Below are 7,807 nucleotides of genomic sequence, written 5' to 3'. Positions count from 1 at the left end.
GCGCCACTGAACCGCTGAGCTAAATCCCCGGCCCCTCATGTGACAGTTTTAATGAAAAGCCTGACAAATATACAGCCAAAGAGCAAAATCAAATCAAACAAAAAATATTATGCTGTTTACCATAAAAATATATATACTTTTTGTCATTTAAAACAAATAAGAAAAACAACCAGTTGAAACGAAAACAAAAAAAATTTAAAAAGTCAGAGTGGGGATATTTTTGGAATACATATGCCAGAAAAATATTAATATTTTTAATATGAAAAAATTCATAAGCCAAGGAGCAACAGATAAATGACTCTGTGGACAAATAGACAAAGGCTCTGGGACAGTCCCTCACCAAAGAAGGTATCCAAGTGGCCAACAGGCACCTAACAGGATGCTCTGGGGAAACCAATTAAAGCCAAAATGAGGTACCATTAAAAAAAATCTATTAGAGTGTGAAAAAAGTGAAAAGAGAAGCAATCTTGAACTGACAAAAATGTTAGGAGAAAAATACTTTCATTGATTACAGGTAGGAATAATAAATGTGACAAGTAATACTGGAAAAAATTTAAATACTTGTTAAAAATAAACTACATACATTTCGTACCTAGCAAGTCTACATAAAGAACCAGCTTACGTAAAAAAAAGCATCTCTGCATGAGGGTCTATTTTCAGCAACGTCTATTTTAACCATACATGTTTCTTTGGGGAAAATTGAAAACCAGCCCAAATATACTCCAGACCCATTATGAAATATATTACAATCATTAAAAAGAATATATATATATATATTTTTATATGTATATAAGCTGTAGCTTATTCATACAACAGAATACTACTCATCAATAAAAAAGAGTAAATAATAAGATCTTATTTTTGTAAAAAGCAAATAACCAAAAAAACTTTTCTTCATATGAATATGTGTTTGCAACTGTGTTTTCTCAAGTATGATGAAGATGATGTGGAAAAACACACCAGGTTGCTGATGTTGGTTATGTCAGGAATATGAGAATAACGGGATTAGGAAGCATTTCTTCACATATTTTTGTATTATTTCACTGGTTATATTAAGTGAATATTACATTTTAATTAAAACAAGAAAGCTTGAAAAAGTAATAAAGATAAAGAGGTAGAAAACCAGAAATAAGACTAATAGGAAAGACAAAAATAAAGGTGAAACAGAAAACCGGCTGGCAGAAAAAGGACTCCTGGAGTTCAGAGTTAGGAGGCTTGTGTGGTACACTTCAAATTCCCAAATCATAAAAATGCCAGCTACCAGGACTGAAAGAGTCCTTTGAACACAGCGCTGGGGCAAGCCGTTTTTCTCTGGTTAAACCTCGGGCTCCTTTGAAGGGCTCTAACTGACTTCTTGGGCTCATATTGTTCCCTTCATCTGTTGCTTCCTTGTTTATTCCTGCATCCCTGCATCACCATCACCCACCCACCATTTGCCAAATGCATGCTTACTGTGTTTTTAATTTTAAAGCTATTTTTACATTCTGCTCTTCTTTCAAATCATAATAACAGGTTTCATATGCTTGTTTTTAAGGACTATAGTAAATGGAGTTCCTGGGACCCTTTTTCAACTTTTGTTTCAGGGACATATTCTCACAGCCAATCCTCTTGCAGCCAGTGGCCATGACAATCTCACTTGGGGGAAACCAGTGTCCAGTCTTGCTCTGATTCTCTGAAATGGGCATCTTGGAATCTCAGGATTTAGTGACAGGCTTCATGGTTTCTACTCTGTCTTAGAAGCTTCCAGTATATCTCCTGATTCCCTGGTGTGATGGATTACAGGGCTATTTCTCATGCTGTAAGAATAAAGGTCTGGACTTGACGTGCTCAACTCCGACACTCGCCATGTGCCCTTGAGTGAATTCAGTGATGTTGCTAGAGTCCTTTGTTTCCTCATCTGCAAACCAGCATGGGGAGTGGATGTGTTAATGATGGAAAGCGCTTGAAATAGTGTCTGCTCTTACTGTATTTCATCACCAGCATTACTGTTGTTGTCGATAGAGATGTGGTATTGGGTTGCATTGATCAGATGAGAACTCTGTCCATATTTAAAATAACAAAAGATGGCAAACTATCTGAGGAATATTGCATTTATGCTATAACTTTATAATATCTCAGAGGGGTCAACTCAGGAGATTATTAAAAGTCAGATTTTACTTATGTTATATTCTTTTGTATTGTCTGACTACCATCAGAATTACTGTTTTTGTAATTTAAAAATACACAAAAACCAGTAGATTTTAAAATGGAGGTAAGACCAATCAGAGAATACCTTTCCATCTTCTATATTGAAAACTTACTGTTTTTATAAGACTGGTTATATGAGGTTCAAAAAGGCAGCCATAAAAAGTATATATATTTTCTCTAATAGTAAAGCAATTTCTGGGGTTGTTGATCCTAATGTGAAGATGAGATTTGTCTGATATAGATCTATGAGATCAGTCTAATAAATTACTCTGCTGGTTGCTACATTAGAAATTCAAAGCCTGGAGATGCAGCTCACCATATATGTATGGGTCCCCAGACACCACTAGTCCTGATCCCCAAAGTCCACAGACTTGATGGAATGAGCTCACAGAATTTGGAGATGCACATTTCTCTTCACCTGTCTCCTTATTCTGCTTTATATCTACCCCACCACCTTAGTGTACCTGTGGTATCCAGACATAAGTTACCAAAATGGAAATCAGTCAGAGGTTTTCTTTTGTCCTTCTGGACAAGTTGTAAAATGTACACCATTGTGCAATAAATGCATGACATGAAAGGTGGAGGCAGCTGCAGGGATGGCAGGCAGATTTTTGGGAAAGACTTCAAAGTGAGAAATGATTTTATCCATCCTCCCAGAGTGGAATCCTTTTAGAGATGGACTCACATTGTCTAGACACATAGAGAGTAGTTTACAAAGCAAAGTTGTACTGCTGTTATTACAGGGAGGGCAGAAGAACCATTACATTGTAAGAATTCACAATTCTAATCCTCAGGCTGCCCTGTTAGATATAGGAAGTTGGAAATAGTAAAAGATATTGAACATATGATTGGCAGGAACTTAATCTGGGAACCACAAGACTTTGAAAGAGCACAGTTCCAAGTTAAATCAGAGCTCCACCATCGCTGTGTGCCCCTAGGTGCCTTGACAAAACTTTCTGAAGCTCAGCATTGTCATCTAGATAACAGAGACAATTATACTGCTTTAGGTTGGATGCTTAGAAACAAACTTTGAGGTGGGGAGTTACAATCAGGGGCATGCTAGGGAGACAGACTTGTGAGAATTGCAGAATTGGGCAAAAGGATAAACTGAGTTGTAATGTGGCTTGAATTGAGTCTCCCTGGAATTCAGATAGGAGGTCGGCAGCTTCATGATAGCTCTTTCCAGTTGTTTCCAGTTGGAAGGGAGTGGCTGAGCCCTTGGACCTGGCATGAGTCAATCTTGTCCATATATTGCTCCATGTAACATCAAGCGATGTTTTCCCTTCTAACTGAGGGATGCTTCATAGTGACAGGCACACTTCCTGTAGCCTATGGTCCCAGCAGTGAGGGTGCACTGGTTTTGAACAGGGGATCTGGGTAGGGGTCCTCAGGATCCATGACAAATCCAGATTTGTGGGAATTATAGAAGTATTTTACATTTGCACATCATAGAATGTCTATAAATATTAATTATTTTCTTTCTTTCCCTCTTGAAAATATTTCTTAATGACTTTGGAAGATTAAGACCTATTTTTCCTGTTCCAACATAAACTAGACACTTTCAGTGTTCTAAATACCTATATTCAGCAGAAATATCTCTTTGCCTTGAAAAAAGACTGATAAAGACTTATACACTGTTACTTTTTTTAAAAAAATCAATTATTAAAGATCCCATAGTCTTCTGATGGGTTAGTAACTTGGAAAAGATTTACTTCTATATCAGTAACATAACTGCCATTGTTTCTCCTGTAATTATTTTGGTTGGATTTGGAGACTTACTCATCTCCTGGACAATATATTTTATAAAGTATTGCCAGGTATCTGAAGCTGGGTAATGAAGAACACTTTTACAAAATGACTATTCCCACTCCTTAGACACATATTTTAAAAAATGATGTGATATCTCAGAGTCAATTTAAAATATTTTGTTATACATATTTGGCAACCATAGGACTCATATTCATTATAGAATTTGTATGTGTACCTAATAGCTCTTAATTGTTCTCTTTTCCTCATTCTCCTTCCTTCCCTTCAACCCTTCTTCTCCTTCTTCCCCTCTTCATTTAAATAAGCTTTGTTTTCATTTTTCATTCTTTGTTTTTAATCCCTTTTCTCCTCTTTCTTTTCTTCCCCCTCTCTTGTTCCCTTCTCCATCTGAACCTGTTGCTCCTACTTCCCAGTATCTAGCCACCATTTTCCACCTTGCTCCTTGTTTACCTTTAAAGTTTCTCACACAAGAGAAACAATGAGATATTTAAACTTGCATGTCTTATTTATTGCACTTAAAATTATGGCCTCAAGTTGAATCCCTTTGCCTACAAATGACTCAAGTTTATCCTTCTTTACAGCAGAGTAGTACTCTGCTGTGTGTGTGTGTGTGTGTGTGTGTGTATAACATTTTCTATATTCGTATCTGTTGATAGGCATAAGGGCTATTTCCAAGATCTAGCTATTATAAATTGTGCTGCTATTAACATGGGTACACATATATCACTGTGATACAGTGTCTTTGACTCTTTCAGGAAGATACCTAGAAGAGGAATAGCTGGCCAAAGGAACCTTTAGTTATAGTTTTTAGAAAAATCTTCATACTGATTTCCATAATGGTTTTTACCAGTTTACACTATCACCAACAGTCTTTTTTCTCTGGGGTCACCTTTTCTTGACTTTGAATTCAAACTTTCAAGGAGATGCCCTGGTGAGAAATCCTAGAAATTTATATTACTATTCACACAGATGTGCTCAGGAGGACTTTCCATTTCTGCTTCTTGTTTTATATTCTCTCTAGACTTATTGCACTCAGCAAGAACAGGGGCAGGTCTGGAAAGAAGAATAACAGGGCATCCAGGACTGTCCTTGCACTTTTCTACGGATGAAATCCTTAGGACTAAATGACTTCTGGGAATCCAGTGTAGGAGAGTGGCTGGGGCTCAGGTCAGCGAGCAACATGGCTGAAACAGAATGACCAAAGGAGTGGAAACTTTTAACTGGAGGAGCCATCTAGTGATTAAGATTGATGGGTTGGAAAGTAACTAAAAGAAACTCAAGGAAGCTGAAGAAAAAAAAATTTAAAGAATACACTTGTATTTTCAAAACATTGACAGCACAGATTCAGCTTTCAGGTCTCAGAACGGACCTCAGTCAGGAAACCCAGGGAGACCTCTCTCACGTGTATTTCTCTTGTGCATCTGCTTCCATGGTGGCTTAAAAAAACCCTCTCAAATTCTCTGGCAATTCTTTCCTCAAAAGCTGGAGTATAGTTTTCCTCTCATTGGATGTAGACTGTATTTACTTTGAAATGAATAGAATGTGAATTCTGAGAATAGAACATAAAAGCTATGACTTCCTCCCCACTTCCTTTCTTAGATCACTCGCTCTGGTGGAAGCTGTATCATGAGGACACTCAGCAGCTCTGAGTGGAAATCTGTGGTGAGGAAATGAGGCCTCTTGCTGGCAGCCAGATGAGTACACTGCCTTGGATGCGGGCTGCTCAGCCCCACTCATTCTCCAGGCGACTGCAGACAGGCCTGGCTTGCATCCGGATGGCAGCTGTGGGAGACACCTGAGAGAGCCACACAGCTGAGCCTCTTCTCAGTCTTGATCCCAAGAAACGGTGAGAGAATGCATTTCTTGTTTAAATCACTAACTTTTATGCTCATATTTCTACAGCAATTATCATTGCCAGTCTCCTCTGTTTAGAAAGCAGTTTTCAGAGAGGAGAGTCTGTCTTCGGTCCACTTTTCAAGGGGATGTATTCTGATTGATGCAAGTAGAGAAAGGGATATAAATGTGAACAAATAAATCGTGGACAAGATGGTGAACACCACCATATATTTACATGGGAATGTCCACTGTAAGCAAACATTATTGACATGCTTTAGTAATGTGTACTTGGGAATTCCCAAAATGAATTCCATAATGGAACAAGTCTATTCCTTTGGTCACCAGCACATCCCCTAAGGTAGCTGAAGATTATTTGGTTTTAATATACTGTTTTGAACCTCAGGTGTCAATGTCATGTATGAAGCACAAGCACGTGACTGATTTTTACCTGTACGTTTCCAAAGATTGATGTGTTACTTGTGTTTAAATAGCATACCCTTTGCATGTCTGGCTACCCTGAATGTATTTATACAACCTTATCCTTTCCTTTCTGCTTGGCTACTTTCAAGTTGCTAAATATTTTTAAAAATTTTCTTGCAATAACTGCAATAAATCTTTTCCAGAAACTTCCCATACCTCTTATGTGTGGAAAAAACTTAAATTCATATAGTTTTTCTAGGAATAAATCTGCTAGGATCTCTTTCTTTCCCTCTCTCTTTATAAATACGTCTATTGGGAGAAAGTAAACAAGATTAATCTTGATGATTTCTGATTCATAAATCAAGTCAAGCCACTTAAGTGATTTTGCAGATAAAAGTAATGTGTTCAGAGGGAGTGAGTTAATTATTATAAGTAAGACTGGTACATATATTTAAACTTCTGGCTAATAAACATGCTTTCATATAATAAACATTACAACAAAAATTTAGGATAAACTTATGTATAACTTCTAGATTTAGGAGTCCACATTTGAAAGAAGATAACAGTCTTTGGAATAATCCTGTTTCAGGGAACTTCTTAGGACCTAACTACCCAGGATACAATTCATGATCATAAGATACGAAATAGTATCCATCTGCTGAGAATGAACTTGCACTTCATCCAATTTAATATTTATATATAATTTAAGTATAAGCACTCTCCAGATTTAATCCTTTATTAGCAGCATATAATAGCAATTCAGTGACTCCTCTTCTTATTCCTTTTAAATTTCCTTAGCTACTATCAATGCAGAAGACTATACTTTCAGGGATCATTTCTACTGCTTATTACTGTTTATTAATTAAAGTTTAGAGTCTCTAGTGTCAATATAGGATAGTTGTTTTATCATTGTGGTCTTTGTAAAAAGATTAGTGAGTCTAATACTTAACTTGCATCAGTCATTTTTTCCCTATAATGTTATTAATTTAATTGTCAATCCTAGTTTATGGTATATTGTGAATTTTCAAATTTTACTGAGAAATTTGGATTGGGCTACTAGTATTAATACAGAAATTCTTATTAGGAACATTTTTGGACCGTTTCACCCATATTTCTACATATTTGTAAAATGTTGCACACTTCCAGAATCACTGTGTCAATCACACTTTCTCAGATAGTTTAGGAGAGAGCTTTCACATTCTCATGCTAAGTATCTGTTAGTTTAATAGACTTTGGCCATCACTGATTATCTGGACACTCAATTACTCTGTGAGAATCAGGGCTCTAAAAGTATAAGAAGACTCCTAAAGTGTCTTTGATTATTAGTGTTATTGAAATAGTTCATAGAACATGGGTAGATTAGTCAGGGTTCTCCAGAGAAACAATTGATAGAGTACATAAATAGATAAGTAAATAGCTAAATAGTTATATATATATATATATAATATATATGTATATAATGGAAATTGGCATACATAATTACAGAGGGTTAGAAGTCCATTCACCTACATCCACACATTGGAGACATGGGAAAGCTGCTGGTGCAGTTTAGTCTTGAATTTGAAGTCTGGAGAACCAGGACTCTGATGTCTCAGGA

The 7,807-nt window shown here is 36.6% G+C and overlaps 1 protein-coding gene across 2 annotated transcripts in view; it reads left to right on the top strand.

The window, feature by feature from the left end:
• Positions 1-7,807, top strand: part of Hs3st4 (heparan sulfate-glucosamine 3-sulfotransferase 4) — a 718,708-nt gene that overhangs the window by 124,582 nt on the left and 586,319 nt on the right. For both annotated transcript variants that reach the window (XM_033758605.1, XM_033758604.1), the window contains one exon: positions 5,554-5,800. The gene's annotated coding sequence lies outside the window, so the exon portion shown is untranslated. The remainder of the gene's footprint in view (positions 1-5,553; positions 5,801-7,807) is intronic.

The sequence above is a fragment of the Fukomys damarensis genome, unplaced genomic scaffold, assembly GCF_012274545.1.
Source record: "Fukomys damarensis isolate Sample0158 unplaced genomic scaffold, DMR_v1.0_HiC HiC_scaffold_34, whole genome shotgun sequence".
Taxonomy (NCBI): domain Eukaryota; kingdom Metazoa; phylum Chordata; class Mammalia; order Rodentia; family Bathyergidae; genus Fukomys; species Fukomys damarensis.
Note: the sequence above shows the minus strand (reverse complement) of the source record. Positions and strands in the feature narration are given on the sequence as shown.